The sequence below is a fragment of the Heterocephalus glaber genome, unplaced genomic scaffold (assembly GCF_053883595.1).
Source record: "Heterocephalus glaber isolate CG9 unplaced genomic scaffold, H.glaber_assembly_v1.0 deba00001497, whole genome shotgun sequence".
NCBI classification, from domain to species: Eukaryota; Metazoa; Chordata; class Mammalia; order Rodentia; family Bathyergidae; genus Heterocephalus; species Heterocephalus glaber.
This window is the reverse complement of record NW_028258320.1, coordinates 55,486,494-55,503,990: the sequence shown is the minus strand read 5'-3', so window position 1 is coordinate 55,503,990 and position 17,497 is coordinate 55,486,494. Positions and strand designations below refer to the sequence as shown.

The window sequence follows — 17,497 nt, the reverse complement described above, 5'->3', positions numbered from 1 at the left end:
TTTGGTATTCATGAAGTTCCTCAGGTGCTCTTTGTCATGAAAGTATTTTATTTCTCCATCAATTTTGAAAGAAAGCTTTGCAGGGTACATCAGTCTGGGTTGGAGGCAGTTTTAGGGCTGGAAATACAGCACTCCATGCTCTTCTTGCCTTGAGGGTTTTCATTGAGGAGTCTGCTGTGATTCTGATGGGCTTTCCTTTGTACGTGATTTGTTTCTTTTCTATAACTGCTTGTAGAACTTTGTTCTTCTGTTGGGTTTCTGGAATCTTAACTATTATATGACTGTGTATAAATTTTTTTTTTAATCAAGACTAGTTGGAGTCCTATAGGCCTCACTTACCTGTATGTCAAGTTCTTTTCCCCTGCTTGGGAAGTTTTCTCTCATCACTTCTGTGAACAATTTTTTTATGTCATCTGCACTCTCTCCTGTTTCTTCATTGACTCCAATCAATCTTATGTTATTCTTCTTTGCATCGTCTAGCAGCTGCTGGATTGATTTCTTGTGGTCTCTTACAATTTTGAAGCAATTTTTCTTTTCCTTGTCACTAACTGCAATTTTACCTTCTATATCTGAAATTCTGTCCTCACATCGGTTCATTCTGCTGCGTAGACTTTCAATGGAGTTTTTAATCTCCTGGAAATGTTTGTATCTGTTTTATGGATTCCATTTGTTTCCTATGTTGGGATTCCATCATGTTCCTCAGCTCCTCTATTTTTTATATGTGTCTTCTCTAGATTTATTAATCATGTCTTGCACTATGGGCACAATCTCTACTGTTATGTGAGAAATTATTTCTGATTTCCTTTTGTCCAGAACCTTTTTTGTTGCTAGTTCAGGGAGTCCAGGTGTTTGAGTATTAGAGTGTTCCATCTCTTTTCCCTTTGGGGTTGCTGTAGGTGATCTGGAAATCTGGATTTGAGACTTCTTTATGTGTCATCTCATTTCAATGGGGGTGGTGGTGGTGCTGCTGGCACCCGCGTGGCTCTGCTCCTCTGTGTTGGCAAGGCTGGTACAGCAGCCCAGAAGCTTCCTCTTGTGCACTGGGAGCGGCTCACATCCTGTGTGCTATTAATTGCAATTCTTAAGGAAGAGCTTTCCTTTCTTTGCCATTTATTTAATCATTCTATTATTTCTGTCAGTGTGGACTCAGATATTTATTTTATGGAAGATAGTTTAATGCTGTAAGTACTTAGTTTGCCACTCAATTGGCTCCGACTTTGTCGCTTAGGAAACTCTTTAGATTGGCTCCTGTGTGTTTGGGACATGCTTTTCCTTTTTCTAGCACTTTCTTGCACCATAGTGTAATCTGAGCTTATATTTTCCTTGTCCCACCCCTGAATTCAGCTACTTCTGTGAGGAGCCTCAGTTCCTCTTAACCAAAGAACGCTATTTAGACACTAGGAACTGGTGGGAGTGTGCTTGCCACTGGAGAAGTGCTGCTGCTCCAGCACTCCTCAGTGGACAGGACCAGGCCTGTATGTATGTATACTGATCTACAGCTGCACACGTCTTTCTGTCTTTGTTCCTGTGTCTGCCATCCTCATGCATGTTAAAAACTATGAGCTCATCCTGATACCTCTAGTTCAGATCCAATTTAGTGGCTGTCTAGATCTAGCCTTTATTTATCTTTTTCCTATTTGTCACTCCCTTCTAATAGTGAAGAACCTGGTTCTGAGGATCTGCAGTACATTTGCATATGTAATGGTTTATTTTAAACACAATGGTAAAACCTGTATCATTGTATTTTGGTCACTAAATGCTGATGGCATGGGAGGCAGAGCCCTGTTTATGAAGGAGAATATTCCATGTGCTTGCTTGGTGAAAAGACGTCAATCTACAGAATTCTTCTGTAAATATGGTTAGAAATACAGAGTTGACATTTGGACTAGAATAGTCAGAAAATGAAATCATTTTGTTTCAAAATAGATGGCATGTTTCCAAATAGACGTACCAGCTAATTAGTGTATTTCTCAAATATCCAAGTGTTGCATGTTAAGAACAAATAAAAATAAAGGTACTCTAATGTTATTTTATAAGAAGAAGAATAATTACTTTTCATAGCACTCTTTACTAATTTAGGATTTTTTTCTTTAACCCATTTTTCTTGTAATTCCCATTTCTATGGGATTTGTATTATTTTACTATATGTGATTCATTATGATTCTTAATTCTTTGTTGTAAATAGAAATATTTAAAGTGCAATAAATGAATGTAAAACCATGTAAAAGACTTAGTAATATATCAAGAGTTACACAGTATTTGTTCTGAATAGCACTGACAGTGATAAGTTTTAAAGTATTATGTATCTTTATTGATACCAAGTCACCAGACTCAGGATTTATATCTTTTTAAAAACTGCATATTGAGTTTACTGGTGGCATAGGACTATAGCACTTAGGTGATGGAAATACAAACATTATTGTCATTTTTCATCCAATGAAAACTGAAAATTGTTGGATATACTTAAATAACTAGACCTTGCTTTTGGGAACAGTTGAGAAATAATTTGGAATTAATTGCCTTGAAAATTATTGTATATTGTATATTAATATTAGATATCTCTGATACATTCTTTCTTAAACATACCTTCAGTTTTTTACAGTCTTTTTGGGGGGAAGAAACCTTTGCATATGGGCCAGTATTACAAATATTGGGATTCAAAAAAGGCATAAGAAATATCTCCAGCAGCACACTTTTTCAGAAGAGTCCTGATTGTTTCTTGTTCTACACTTTGGTAGAGCTAGAGTGTGAGGCTCACATTAGGGTCCAGTCAGTTGTATCTCTGGAAACTCTTTTAGTGTATCTCTAGGTAATAGGAAAGCATGATAGTGAAGAGGCCAGATGTTGGAATCTGGTTTTAATTTTAGGCTCTTTCACGACTTACTAGGAATGTGACCTCAGGCAAATTACTTACTTCTTTGGGCTGGTTTCCTCATCCGTGATGTCTGGATTATATCACTTCCCTCAATGGCGCACTATAAGGACAGATTTTATGAATACTCTAAATGTTAGCTATATGGCATATCAGGGTTCACTGTTACTTTAACCAGGCAATTTGGTAGCTCTGATTAGCTACATTCCTATTCCATTGACAGCTTTCACATAATTTAAAAACCAAGTAGAATTATAGAGTATCAGAATTGCACAGGCTTTCAGAGAGAAACTAAAGCCAAAATATTTAGCCTGATTACTGAGTTGGTCACTTCCTGATGCCAGGGTTTCCTTATGGTTCATAAAGAGGCTCCAGTAACTCTCTCTCATTCAATCCTTTTTAAATAGATTCTTTCTTGTATTTTGCTCAGCCCGTGGTGGTTGAATTGGGCCCTTTTCCATCCAAGTACTAATAAGCAATAGTGACTTTTAGGTAAGGTTTGTCCATATACTCATGTACAAGTTACTGCCTCTTCTCTACCCTGGATTTTGACTCCTTAGATTGGTCCTGCCTCCGGTTGAGGAAGGATGCCTTTATTTTGTCTAGGATGGAGCTTGGACCATATTGCTTGTGATGAGGGGCAACACACTGTCTTACAGTGGTTTAGAAAATGTGCTTAAGGTACCCTTTAAAATTAAGAAAGTTTTTCAATATACAGCTTTTTAACTGCTTTAGTGGGTTTATCTTATTTTTACAGTGGTTCCTTCTTTTTGGTGATACTTGTTACTGTAGAACACTCTATCCCATTCTGACTATTTCAGCCTGGAATGGATCTATGTTTTAGAGAGAGTTGAGAATCATGGCCAAAGTTTAGGCTTTGAAATATGCTCACTTGACCTTGAGTACCTATCTACCAATTGTGGCTGTGTCCTGGGCTAGTCCCTCAACCTCCCTGTCTGCTTTCTCATCTACATAGACTTTTATCTGCCTCAGATTAGAGGTGAGGAGTAGGTGGGATGAAGCACTGGCCCAGAGGTAGGTACAGGCAGCTAACAACCACCCCCCCACCCACACACACCTTTCAGTACCCCATTGGCATGAGTTCGCCTGCCTAAAGTATAGAAACCTTCTTTTTCTATTTTTGTTTTATTTTTATTTTGCTTTTTGATAAAAAAGGAAATAAATGACTATGTAGTTATTTCATCATACCTTTTACAAAGCAAATTAAAATGGATATAGATAGTATATGCCACAGATGTAGCAAGGTAGTCATACTTCCCTAAAGAAACCCACAGCTGAGGTCTGAAATGAAGACAGGTGACCAGGACAGACCACCTCCTTTTCTAACACCCTCCCCATTGCATGTAATTAACTTAGGGGCCCTTGTATGGGGACTCAAGAGCCTCCTCTTTTATTCTTGTCCTTCAAATCAATTTACATTCTTTTTTTAAGCAATACATTTTAGGACAGGATGAGGACTAGAGAACAGAGTATCAGGATACAGCAGTGCTGTGTCTGTGCCTCTGTATTGTCCACACAAACCTGAGAGCGACAGCTGAATTTAAAAGCAGCTCTACTCAAACAGAACTTAAAAATGCATATAGTCCAGATATATACTTTTTCTTTTTTGTGTCTTTATTCCTTATTTCACTTATATTTAAAACTGAGTTGATAAATATGAATACAGATATTTAGAGTTATTGTGAAGTCATATTTGTTTATGTGCATGGTTCAGTTTCCAAGCCATATCTTACACTCTAAAAGGGAGAGCAGTTAATGGTTTTGCCCATACTACTTGGATTTTTTTTTATTATCCTCTAGCTTCTATTCTTCAGGTGTGTAGCTATTTTAGTATTATGAAGAATGATGGATGATGCAGGAAAGTTTCTTTGGAAGCACTTCTGATATTGTGCAATGCACTTGGGGGTCAGCTGCACTTGACTGATGCATGATTTATCCGATGTCCCTGCCACTTCCTGAGATAAAGCTGCTGCTTTATCAAAAATGCCAGCAACTGTGATTTAGAATTTATAAACCTCCATTTTCAAATAATTGTTCTGATTACTTTCTGCCTTGGCAATAAAATGATAAAGGTAATTGCACACAAATGTGAGATAGCAGCACCAAAATACAATAAAATTAACCTGAATTAGCTTGCCTTGTCGATGAGAGGTATTTATGAAATGTGGTGTTGCAATAAGGGAGAGCTATATTATGGCTGGAAGGTGAGTTATTGCCTTAATGTAATACTCTTTGAAATTTAAAAAAGAGACTGTTTCTGTTGAGGGTGATTGTGCTTTTGAAATTAAGTTGAAGTGATTCTTATAATTGGCAACAATAATGCATTTTGAAGGTAATATCTTTTATTGTGTTATGCCTAGTTGCGTTACCTTTTATTTAGTGGCTTCTGGCTTCAGCTTTTCTAACATTTAGAAAGAATCAGGGCTGGAATTCTGTGGGATCCAGGGGTCTTAGGTGTTTTATTCTCTTTGTAGCAGTATACTTTGAATGTAACAGGCTTAATTTTTTCATAGTTGTTTAAGTTATTTAGATAGCAAAGGCTAAATACAATAGTTAATTTTTTTTAAAGTTTAAGGAAGGTTTTTGCAAATGTGTTTTGTTTCTCTTTGTTGTAACCAAACAGTTCTCAACAATGTCAGACCTCATGTTCCTCCTTCAATACACATACTTTTTATAACGCTTCTTTTACTTTCCTAAAGTGAAACTCACGTATAATATCTACCTACACATACTATTTAATAAAAACTTTGAAGTAAGAACAGATCTGTAGTTTATAATAATGCATATTTAGAACAGTAAGGCTTGGGCTGGGCTGGGCTGGAAGAGATAATGAAGTCCTCAGGTGTGAATGGCTGGAGCATAGAGGCTACAAATGGAGACATCTTATTTTCTGGACACACACCCTCTCACCAGCATTGGCGTCAGTGGCATAAGTCTGCCCACATGGTGGGTACACACCTTTTTGTAACATTTTAGAAAAAGTACATTTCTTTCTGTTGAGTCACAAGATAGTGGCCTTCCTGGAAAACCTTGTGACTAGTAAAGCCGTGCAAACGGTCCTGTTTGTTTTCATATTTATGGAGTTATGCTGTAGGGTCTGATTAATTTTAGAATGTAATATGTTGGAGGACATTAGAAAATGACCTAGAGTGCAGGATGACCCTGTAGTCAAGGATAATCCCACATATTCCAGGACATTCTTGATTCCTGCCTGAGATGTTAATCCCAGTGTTGCCTGGGTAGGACTTCATGCATGCTGAGCAGGCATTCGCCACTGAGCTACACCCCTGGCCCTATTTCTCTAAAAATAATTGAGTTACTTTTTGTCTGCATCTGTTAAATCCAAAATTTAATATCTTGGTGGCTCTGCCACTATTTTATTGTCTGTGTGTGTATGTGTGTGCCTGTGTGTGTGCTTGTCCTTTTTCACGATGTCTTCTATGTGTGCTTGGTCCTTTGTTTGTACTGGATGTTATATTTGAAAAGCATTTTTTATGAGAACAACATGAAGCCTGAGGTGCCACATTTCGCTATTGTGTTCCCTTCAGTTGAGTGCTGAGTACTCCAGCAGGCTTTGTAAATTGCTCAGAGGGTGCAGCCTGGCCCAGTACAGTCTGCCCACCTCACTCTGGGCCTCGGTTCTCAGTTGCTCGCTGTTTGTAGTGTCTTCATTAGACCAGAGGGTCTTGATGAGTTTGTCCTTACTGGAGACATTTTGGTTATCCCAACTGAAAGTGTGCTATTGGGATCCAGTGAGAAAAGGCCAGGGTGCCACTAAATATCCCACAAGACACAGGACTGCCCCCAAGCAAAGAATTGAATGAGAACTTTCATTGGTTTCTCTGCCAGAGACAATTCCCTCCAGGCCCCACTGCACCTCCCTGTCTCCTTGCCTACCCTTCTTTTGTCAATGGCTCACCCACCTCTCAGTAGAGTTGTTCTGATGCCACCTTTGACCCTTCCCTGTCTGCATCTCCATTCCCACCTCTGTACAGCCAATGAATTTTCCAGTTGTGTGGATTTTTTGGGAATCCTCTGGCTCTCTGTTCCCTCTGCAGCTACTTTGGGCAGGTGAAATAACCATTCAGTACATCTCACTCCTCCCGATTAACCTAAGCATCCACACAGCTCTTTGTGCTTATGTGCACCACTGTTGATGGCCTCTTGCTGAGTCCTCAGACCACCTTGAAGCTCCCAGCCAGCCCTACCATTCCCTCTCATTTTGTCTTCCTGGAGTCTGCTCCATCCAAAAATATATTTGCTATTTGTAGAACTACGTACTTTGTTTTTTTTCTGTCTTTTCACACTTTGTTCCTTCTATTTAAGAAATACCTTCTTACTACCCCCTCTAAACTCCTAGTCAACTTTTAAAAACTCCTCCTACTATGAAACTTGGTCTTTGAGTTTGGATATCTTAAAGGAATCTTTTTTTTTGAGACAGGGGCTCACTCATTAATTCAGGCTGGCTTTGAACTCACTATGTAGCCCAGGCTAGCCTCAAACTGCAGGTGATTCTCCTGCCACAGTCTCCCAAGAGCTGGGATTAGGGGTGGGCACCACCATGCCTGGCATCTTCAGGGAATCTTTTTGGAACATACTTCTTTGGAACTTGTTATGGGAGCACAATACGATTAAGAATGTGGGCCCCCGAGCCACCTCAAGGTGTCCTCAAGGCATCCTCTTACCATGTCCTGAATAGGATTACAGTCTTCATTCCACCACTTAGTGCCTGTGTATCCTTGGTGAGGTTACTTAGGATCCCCAAATCCTCCATTTTTCTAACTCTGAAATGGAGGTTCTAATATAGATATTCCTCCTTTAACAAGTGTTCAGACTTAACAAGTGAGGCAGGCTGTTTGGACTTACAACCTGCAGCTCAGACTTACAACCTGTCTTTTTCTTTTTTGTACATTTCTAAACATCTTATTTAATAGAGCCTCATTGTCTTTTTTAATACAGTACACCTTGTTTATACAGTACTGTAATTTTTGCTGTATAGTACTGTAGTTTTCTGTTAGACGTTACAGTGTTGCATGTAAGAGTTATGCAGATAAAAGCATGGTAACCAAGTTGGAGTTTCCTTTAACCATTTCTTTGTTCTGAATATTGTAATGTACATACTATATACAATTCCTCCTTTAGTGACCAATTCATTTAATGACCTGGTTGGAGGAATGAAACTTGGTCCTTAAACGAGGGATGTTTGTACTGTTGTGCTTTGTTGGCAATAGTGGAGAACTAGGTAAAAACATGCCTGTGAGGACTAGTTGAGAATATGCCTGGAGAAGACTGGCTGGCAAGACTGGTTCTGTCAGGACATGGAGAGATGGGGTCTGTGAGGACTCCGTGAGACAGAGCCATGAGGACGTGGTGAGGTAGGTCCTGTGTAGTGTTGTGTCGAGCTGTTGTGAGCCTTCAGACAGGTGACCTGAATGCCTGCCACCTTTGTTGTTTCCGAGGGCCACCTTTGTTGTGCTACCATCTCTGCGCTAATTTTGCATCCCTGAGTTTAGATGCTGAACTCATTTTTGGTTTATGTCCTATAGGTTTTCGTTTGTTTTGTTTTGTTTTAAGTACGGGGGATTGAACCCAGGAGCATTCCACCGTCAAACTACATCACCAGCCTTTAAAAACACTTTATTTTGAAGGGAGGGCAGGGGAATGGGAAAAAAAATAAGAACCAATATATGTCATGTAAAGGTACAAATTCCCAATGATGAATACCTAAAATGTACCAATGAACTTAATGAATTAAAAAACTTTTTACTTTTTTAAAAATTTTAGACCAGGTCTTGTAGTTTCACAGGTGGGACTTGAATTTAGAGCCTCCTGTCTCAGCCTCCATCCTGCCTGGATTACAGGGATCATATCCTGTAAGTATTGATTTAAAATTTCCCTCTCTGTCAGTGGGTAGATGGAGGATTGTGCCTTTGGGGAAGGGGTGGAGTAGAAATGAGGGGTCTTCTTTTTCAAGGCCAAGGAATCAAACCCATGAACTCATGTATGCTAGATAGGCACTCTACTACTGAGCTACATCCCCAGCTTTGAGGGATCTTCTTCTATGGATGACATACAGATGTTCTTGCCTAGTGCAGAGGTGTCCCAGGGTACCTTGGAGCCAGCTGCTGGGTGTGGGGCCAGGATCCTGGAAGAAAAACAGCCCTCATGAAGGAATTCAAGTTATTAGTGCCCTGTGAAGGGGGTCCTATTGAGTTGGTAATATGGGTGCCCCAGGAATGAGCTTTCCAGTTACACAGAAGTCCTGCATTCTAGTGCAAGGGGAAGAAAGTCCTGTGAGTGGGCCTGAGATGGGGATTTATGATGCAGGCTGTTGGAAGCAAGCTCACAGAGCCTCTGGTGAGTGGGTCAAAATGACAAATGGGTTCTGTGCAACTTTTTATTGTCCAGCTTCACACTGTATTTCTTTGGAGTGCAGCTGTATTTGCTAGCATTTGATTGTGTTAGTTACCGGTGAGATGGAGAAACCTTTCAGTCCCCCAAAATAAATATGGATCTACTTTCAATACATTTTATCTGTTAAACTTCAGCATCCAGGAAGCAAGCCTAAAGCTTTTCTTTTTATTCAACACAGGTTTTTAGGGTTTCCATCAAGATAAAACATTTACAAAGGCAGTAGGTTCTGGATAGATATCGAGTCTTATGAGGGGTGGGGGTGCCCTTTATTCTGTAAAGTTTTGTTTGTTTGTTGTCTCCCCATTGCTTTTCTCACCACGTTTGCCTTCTCTTTTGGTCAGGCTCCCACAGCCCATCTGCCCAGGCACATAGAGGGCACTGGGTTTCTTGTGCCAGATACCAGGGGATAGGATTACCTGGGTGAAGTATAGAAGTCCCTCTCTCAGGCGATTCTGATGGCCACATGCCCTGCAGCCATCTTCAGAAGCCCTGGCATTGATGCAACCCTATAGGTGTGAGGACCTTAGGAAGCAGCTGGCATGAATATGTTCCAGAAGGCCTGTAGGGGGACTGTCCTGCAGGGGGAGTATGAGCCAGGGTCACCAGAACAGGTAGGGGCAGAACACTAGATGGGAACTTAGTGTTCTGAACTTAGTCAGATGATCTGCCCGGGAAACATTGTGTTTACCAGGAGAGGAGAACATGAGTTCGGGGCTCTGGAGGGGGGAGGTGAAGCATGTGGGGATGAGTGTCGCTGATCCCTCAGTGCAGAGCAGGTGAAATAGACTGCTCAGCTGCTGACATGGCTGAAAAAAACAAAGGTAATGTTTCTTGTCGTAAAGATGGTTCATGGGTAGTGCTAACTATGTATTGAATGGAATAATCAGCACGATGAAATTCAGTAAAAATCAAATAATTTGGGCAGTTATTTCAAGAGAGTGGGTCCAACAGATTTGGAACATGAGGCCTGTTATGGAAGTTCACTATGTAACTAGGAGTCTTTGTCAGGCATTTGACTTTACAAGGGTTCTGTTTGTTTTTTTTCTTTTGGGTTGAAATTTTTGCCTTTCCTATATGAGATGTTTATTCCTGTTACTCAAAAGTATCTGGAAACTATATTGTTTTAAGCTGTGGGATAAAGTTTTCTTTCACAGTTTAATTTGTATTGTGTTCCCACAGTGTGCTCTCATGTTCACATGATATACACAATAGTTCCTGGCCCTGGAGAACACATTCAAAATTACCTCTTCCTACACATCACACACCCAGGAACTGCACACACATGGTCCTGTGGTCATTTTTATTGGCTTTCTGTCTGTCTGTCTCTGTCCCTGTCTGACTCTCAGTCTCTCTCTCTTTGTTTTTTGCCTGACAGGTTAAGATTTCCTGGTACTCCTATGCTATTTCTGTAGAAAATGTTGGGTGTTTTTTTTTTTTGTACCGGGGATCGAACTTGGGACCTTGCATTTGTGAGGCAGGCACCGGAACCACTAAGCTAAATCCCTGGCCCAAAATGTTAGGTTTTATTGAGGAGAAATTAGTTTACAATAAGCAGTAGTTAATTACTTTAATTCCAAGGTACTTAAGATTGATAGAGTTACTAAATCCTCAGCTAAAATTCTCCTACAGAGTAACATAGAAGTGCTGTGTTTGGCATGTTTTCCAGTTTAACCAGAAGTGACTTCAGATCAGTAATTCTGCTCTCCCTGACAATCTATTTCCCTAACTCTCATCAGTTTAGCTTTTTTGTGGTATACATGACACTGGGATGTAGTGTTTGCTTGGTTCATCGAAATCTCTTTGCATAATAGTTTTTAAAAAACTAACTTCTGGAAGTTAAAAAGTTTCTTCTGTTGAGAATGTGGGGTAGAGTCATGGAGCTGAGTGTTGAGAGGGGAGTGAGCCATCCCTCTCTGAGAACTGATTGGAGACAGGAGCCAGAGGAGCCACCTACCAGCCCTGCAAGCTGCCCCTACAGCGAAGAACAGGTTCCTCCTTTTCTTTGCCCTCTCCCTAGTGGACCCCTCCTCAGTCCTTAGGGAGGACTACAGGTAACCAGAGAGGACACCAGGAGTTGCCAGGTAGGGGTCATCTAAAAAAGCAAACTTAGCCAAGATGTGCTATGAAGTGATCCCTTGCAGAATACTTACTGAGTATTTCCTAGAGGCTAAAATATACTATAGTTGTCAAAAATATGTGGTTTTCTAGGAAACCACTTACCTTGGGAAAGATTCTGGAACTTGTGTTGTGAGAATGGTGTGGAAGAAGTCCAATCAGCCACAGTGCAGCATGGCAAGACTTTGTTCCAGCAGAGCCAGGCCTACAGAGATGTTGCAGTGAGAGCCTAGGCCCTTTGGAGAAACATTATGGCTGGTGACAAGTCAAGTAGGAATAGCATGAGATTTTATGTATGAGAGTGAACGAAATATTGGGAGTATGGCTGATGACAAATCTAAAGCTCTGTCATGCATCACAGGCTTCTGGATATTTCAATCAATTAATTTAGTAATTTTATTGATCTATATCAGAGGTTTCTGGAGGGAAGGGACAGGGGAGGACCCTTGTTCCAAAAGCCAGCATATGTTTCCTCAGGTTCCTGAGAGTAGACACAGGAAGAAAGACCAGAACTTGATGTTTTCCAATATTTCAACCATTCTCATTTGACTTGAGTCAAATCATGCCATTCCTGCGGTTGGAACTACAGGCTAGAAAAGTTGTTCTCATGTCTTTGAGCTTCACATTCCCATCAGCAGAGAATGGCCTGTGCCTAACTCACAGGGCTCCTACAAGAGTTGGAGGAGAAGCTAAGAGTGCTTGGCATACAGGAAGTGCACTAAATGCCAGCAAACAATGATTATTGCTAAACTGTTACCAAATTGAGTCATAGCTTAGCTATGCAAAACAGTTTTTGAATTGCAGTCTCTACCATTCAGTGCCTTGAATGTAAATGTATTTGGTGATTTTTATAACAGGAGTTGGTGAGAATGTGGAGAAATTAGAACCTTTGTGTATTGCTGGTGAGAATGTAAAATGTTGCAGCTGCTGTGGAAAACAGTTTGGTGTTTCCTCAAAAAAAAATTAAGTATAGAGTCACAGTATGATCCAACAGTTTCACCCCAGGTATACATCCAGAAGAATAGAAAGCAGGGTCTCGAGCTGATATTTGTATACCTGTGTATTCAAGGAGCATTATTCTCAATAGCTGAAAAGTGGAAGCCACCCAAGTATCCATTGATAAACACAATGGATAAACACAGTGTGGTCTATTCATGCAATGAAATGTTCTTCAGCCTTAAAAAGGAAGGGAATTCTGACATATGCTGTATAGATAAGCCTTTACATCACTATGCTGGGTGAGATAAACCAGTCACAGAAGTATTCATCTACTTATATGAGGTCCCTAGAATGGTCATTTCCAGAGAGATAAAGTAGAATGGTGATTTCCAGGGTCAGGGGGCATGGCTATTGTTAGTGGGGACAGACTTCTGATGGAGTTGATGAGAAAGTTTTGGTTATAGACAGCTGTGATGGTATTTAACATTTTCCTGCCAGCTTGAACCGCCAGTGGTACACGCATGACTGTTCTCTATCAGGTGGCTTGTATCACCAATGGGACTGTCCTGTGCTGCCCCATGGTGTTCAGAGTCACCCAGCAGCAAGTCATACAAATTATAGCCCCATTATGAATATGTTAATGCCATTGAATTTGTAAATTTACAAAATAGTTAACAGTATAAATATGTGTATTTTGCCAGATAAAAAAGCATATTTTATCATTTTTAGACAAAAGGAATGTCTGGATGTTGTATCTAACTCATCTGGCCATTTGGTACCAGCGTGGCACTGCCTGAGTCTTCTGGGTAAGGGAAGGTGGCTGGACCTGCACCTTAGCACACAGTGTTGTGCCCTGAAGCACAGTGCTGGCTCTGTGAATATAGAGTGGTCACCAGCTTGGCTCTTCTTCATGCCCTTGGGACCACAGTGATAGTTGCCCATTCTATCCTGGCCTTGGTGTTCAACAGGAACACAATCAGAACTGAACTGTCTTGACTTTCTAAAGACATTATAAGATAAGGGAAGGTGATGGTCTACTGAGTTCTATTAGGACTCTTGGCTGTACCTCAATAAGTGAGTGTGAAAATGTTTTCTGCTTTCTGGACGTTGCCTCTTGCCTTTGTTCCTTGGTACAGTCAGTATGTGCTAAGTCCTCTGGAAAGTCTGGTCAAAATGGAGAAAACTGTAGTATCCTGTGGTTTAAAGAAGTAGTTAATTATCAAAGTTTTTCATTCTTGACAGTCTGGATTTTTCTTCTAATTCAAGGTACCCCCAAAATTAACATTACAGATCTGTGAGGTTTTCATCTGTGAATATTATTTGAAGAATCTATTCTGTTATTTAGATAAAATGTGTCCAGTAAATTTTGTAATAACATTGTCAAAGTTTTACATTTTTGTTAGTTTTTCTAAATACGCTATAGAGGTTTTCCTGGTGGTAGTAAGACTATATCAATATAAGAAATAATTATATTACTGAATTATTTGAACAAAGATTGGATATAACTTACATATAATTTTGTAATAATTCCTATTTCCAAAGAAAGCAGTTACACAATACTTTTTTGTTGTGCTATTTGTAGATAAATAGGTTGCAGGTTGGTGTTTGTTTTTATTGAAACACAGATTTTGTGTATAAATGTGAATTTTATGTATATCTTCCCCCTGTTTATAACAAGCATCTCAAATCAAATAACATGATTTTTCTATATTAAACATTAAATTTTCATTTAAACCACTAGAATTCCTCGTAGTTTAACCTAATACTTTCATCCTTTTTGCTTACCTTGAGTGCTATGGTCTGACTGATTTTGCCCCTCATTGATGTGCTAAAGAGTAACCTCTAAGGTGATGGTATTAAGAGGTGGGGCCCCACCCTCAGGAATGGGATTAGTACCCTAATAAAAGAGACTCTAAAGTGGTAGTCCTTTCTATCACAGCTAGAAGGAGAAGGTGCCAACTGTGAGAAGGGGGGGCCTTCAGACCCCAAATCTGCCAGCACCTTGTTCTTAGGTTTGCAGTCTCTAGAACTGTGAGAAAGAAAGTTCTGCTGTTAAGCCACCCATTCTGTGGTATTTCGTTAAGCAGCCTGAGTGGACTCACACAGTAAGCACATTCCACCCAGACAGCTCTGTCCCTCACTATTGCCAAGAGTCTCACAGAAGCTGGGGCACCACAGACTCTCCTGAGGCTAGTCAGTTATTGGGTGATCATCTAGGTCTGGCCTGCACCCAGCAGACTGGCATGGCCTGAGAGAATGGATTTGGATTTAGCCCTTCTTTGCTGCCCAGCTTCCTGCAAGGCTGGTGGCTGCGAGAAAGGGGCAGTTAAGGGACAGAGGAGTTAGGAGACTCAGAGAATTACCATGCTGTCCAGCACCAAGTCCATCTGCAGGTGCAGTGTGGCCTGTCATCTGTTATCCAGGGACACATGTGCAGAGCAAGTGCATGAGGTAGCAGTGGTCCTGGTGCACTTTGTGTTCTCTGGGCACCCACAGTCCAGTGGGAGGTGGAGAGAATGGGCAAGGTGTGGTATTGCTGGTTCCATCTGCACTGTTGCTAGGTGAAGGGATTTCAGAGGGCTTACAGGATAGTGCTCTTCCCTCTAGGACAAGTGTACAGGCCTCCTGGGCTGGGGTACCATTTCATTACCTTATAGCCGTGTATCAAGGCAAGTCCTTAAGCTGGCCCATTAAAGGAAAATTGGTGTCCTTGTAGTGACAGTCCCCTAGATAGACTATACCATGTCCATTTGTGGGTAGGAGCATGGGACTGTCTATGGGTTTTGGATCTGGCTTGGTTCTGTGGCTCCTTGAATGTGTCTGTGAGCTGTAAGATCTTTAGTAAGCCAGGGCTAGAGATCTTGACATGTCGAACCATCTTGTAAGTGGTGTGACTGCGAAGGGTAAAAGCTCAGTGTGCATACTAGGGTGGGCCTGTGCATTATAGTGCAGGTGCACCTTGCAGGAGTAGAGTTACCAGTGTTGAGGAGACAGACTCTAAGTCAGAGGTACGCTCTTCTTCCAAACACATATTTGAATGTCTCTGCTTCTCCTCAAGAAATCCATAGCAATCGAAAAGAGCAAGACAGACCTTCCTTGAAAGGTCTTTTTTTGTATTTTATTTTAATGAATTAATGATGTTCACCGAGGAAATAAGATCCATCCCAACGTGGTCTTTGAACTGTAACTCTTCTTCTCCAGTGGAGGAAGCCTTACTCTGTATTGGTTCCTGGCTTAAATGTCCCAGGAAAGCTTGGGACAGTTTTTATATTAGTTATTTAAATATTTTATTATGTACTCATTTCTTCTCAGTCCCTCTTGCTATTTTTTTTTTTTTTGCTCCATTTGAAGTTCCATCCAACTGCCTAGACTCTTTCTGTTTTTGATATCCGTATGGTGGGTAGGAGCTCACATCCAACATCCAGCTTTGCTGTTGGAAATTTGTTGTTGGAGGAGTGCATTTATAATTAAAATTATGAAATAGGTGATTCTTTTTAGAGGCTGTGAATGTGTCTTGCTGAGCAGAGCTAGGAAGAGGTGGTAGGGCAGGGATGTGCTGGCATCACTGTGGGTGATATGGAATAACTGAGGCAGGTACACCCTTTCCTCTTTCCCGAGTGACACTTCCAGAAGTCAGATGAGATTAATGTGGAGCAATGTGGTAAGCAGATGAGCCCTGGCTGGACCACAGTGAGGTACTATAGAGGCACAATCAAATTATCTAGCAAATTGCTCTCCTACTCCAGAAACAGTATAGAATATCTCCTAAATGGAAATCTACCATTGTGGACTTAGATTAATTTTAACAAAAAACTCAAATCAATACAAAACTGCTTGGGAAAACAACCACCCATCCCTAAATAACATTTTACAAATTCAAGTCCACTATTTCTTGCTTATAATGAAGTTGAAATGGTAACCTTCTTGGTGCTTACTCATCTTCCCTTTTGGAAACTCAACCAGAATTTTAATAGTTTGATGGGTCACTAATGTTATATGTACTCACAGCAAAAGTAGAAATAAGCTACCAATGAAAATAGAGACCTTTGAGCATTTACAAAACACCAACATGTAAATGCCAGCTGTTACTGAACTGCTCTTGGAAATGTAGGCAGGGCTTCTCTGAATGTGGGTGGTGGGTAAGATTTTAAGGAAAATAAATTAGTGTCTATTCAATGGTCAACTTTCTGGTTATCCACACCTCCAACTTGAGCTTCAGGAGGTGAGAGGCACTGTGTGGATGCCAGGTGTGGGGGTGATGTTCTTTCTGCTTTGAGTTCACAGTCAGTCTCGCCTGAGGATGTCGTACCTCATTGGGACATTTCTGCATTACACTGCATGTGTCTCCTGCAGTAGAGGGCAGTCTTTGATGGATTCTCCAGCTGATTCCCTGACATCCTCTGGCATGGCTTTGGTAGGAAGACATGGGTTCCCTTAGCTTATATCCAATAATGAAGGTAGAGTATTATTATATATTGATATAAGGAAATGTGTGTTTAGTATCCTGAAAAGCCAGTCACCCAGCCTCAGAAAGGCCTTCTAGGGCATGCCATAAGTTTGCTTGGTTATGTGTCTACTCAGGGGTGCCCCCTCACTGCTGCCCACCTCTCTACCTGCTCCATGGCTTCTCTGCCTTGCCCTCTGCTTCCTCACAGGTCTGTCATCTCACATCTAATGTTTGCATCTGCTTTGGCTGCATTGGTAGATTCTCTGCTTTGGTTTACCCTTTGGCTACTATATCGTTGATCACCATGCCCTTTTACATTTCACACAGCTTAGCTTGTCCTTTAATGAGGATATTGGCAATGTAATACTTCCTGATGATTGGGTAACCCATGAGGGGCTACTGGGTGCCTTCCCATTCTTGTTTCTTTGGTCTCCACAATATCCCTATTATAAGGAGAAAATATGCCTCATGTGCTCAAAGTGACCTGAGGCCCAGGCTGGGCTTTTCACTTTTGAAGTCCAGACTTCTTATCACACTGTTACTCCAGGTGAAAGCATATTCCTTAATTTAACTCAAGTGCTGTAGCCTAGGATTATTAATCAAGTTGATATTTTCCTTTGGGTTTTCTACAGGTTTTACTTCAGTTTCTAAATAGATTATTGCTTTGTCACCTGCAAGGAGAATGGGAC

The 17,497-nt window shown here is 40.7% G+C and overlaps 1 protein-coding gene across 4 annotated transcripts in view; it reads left to right on the top strand.

The window, feature by feature from the left end:
* Positions 1-17,497, top strand: part of Mgmt (O-6-methylguanine-DNA methyltransferase) — a 332,622-nt gene that overhangs the window by 43,695 nt on the left and 271,430 nt on the right. Inside the window, exon 1 of one of the 4 annotated variants that reach the window (XM_021253268.2) lies at positions 8,694-8,766. The exons of the other annotated variants lie outside the window; for them this stretch is intronic. The gene's annotated coding sequence lies outside the window, so the exon portion shown is untranslated. Of the gene's footprint in view, positions 1-8,693; positions 8,767-17,497 lie in introns of those variants that run through there. 4 annotated transcript variants of the gene reach the window in all.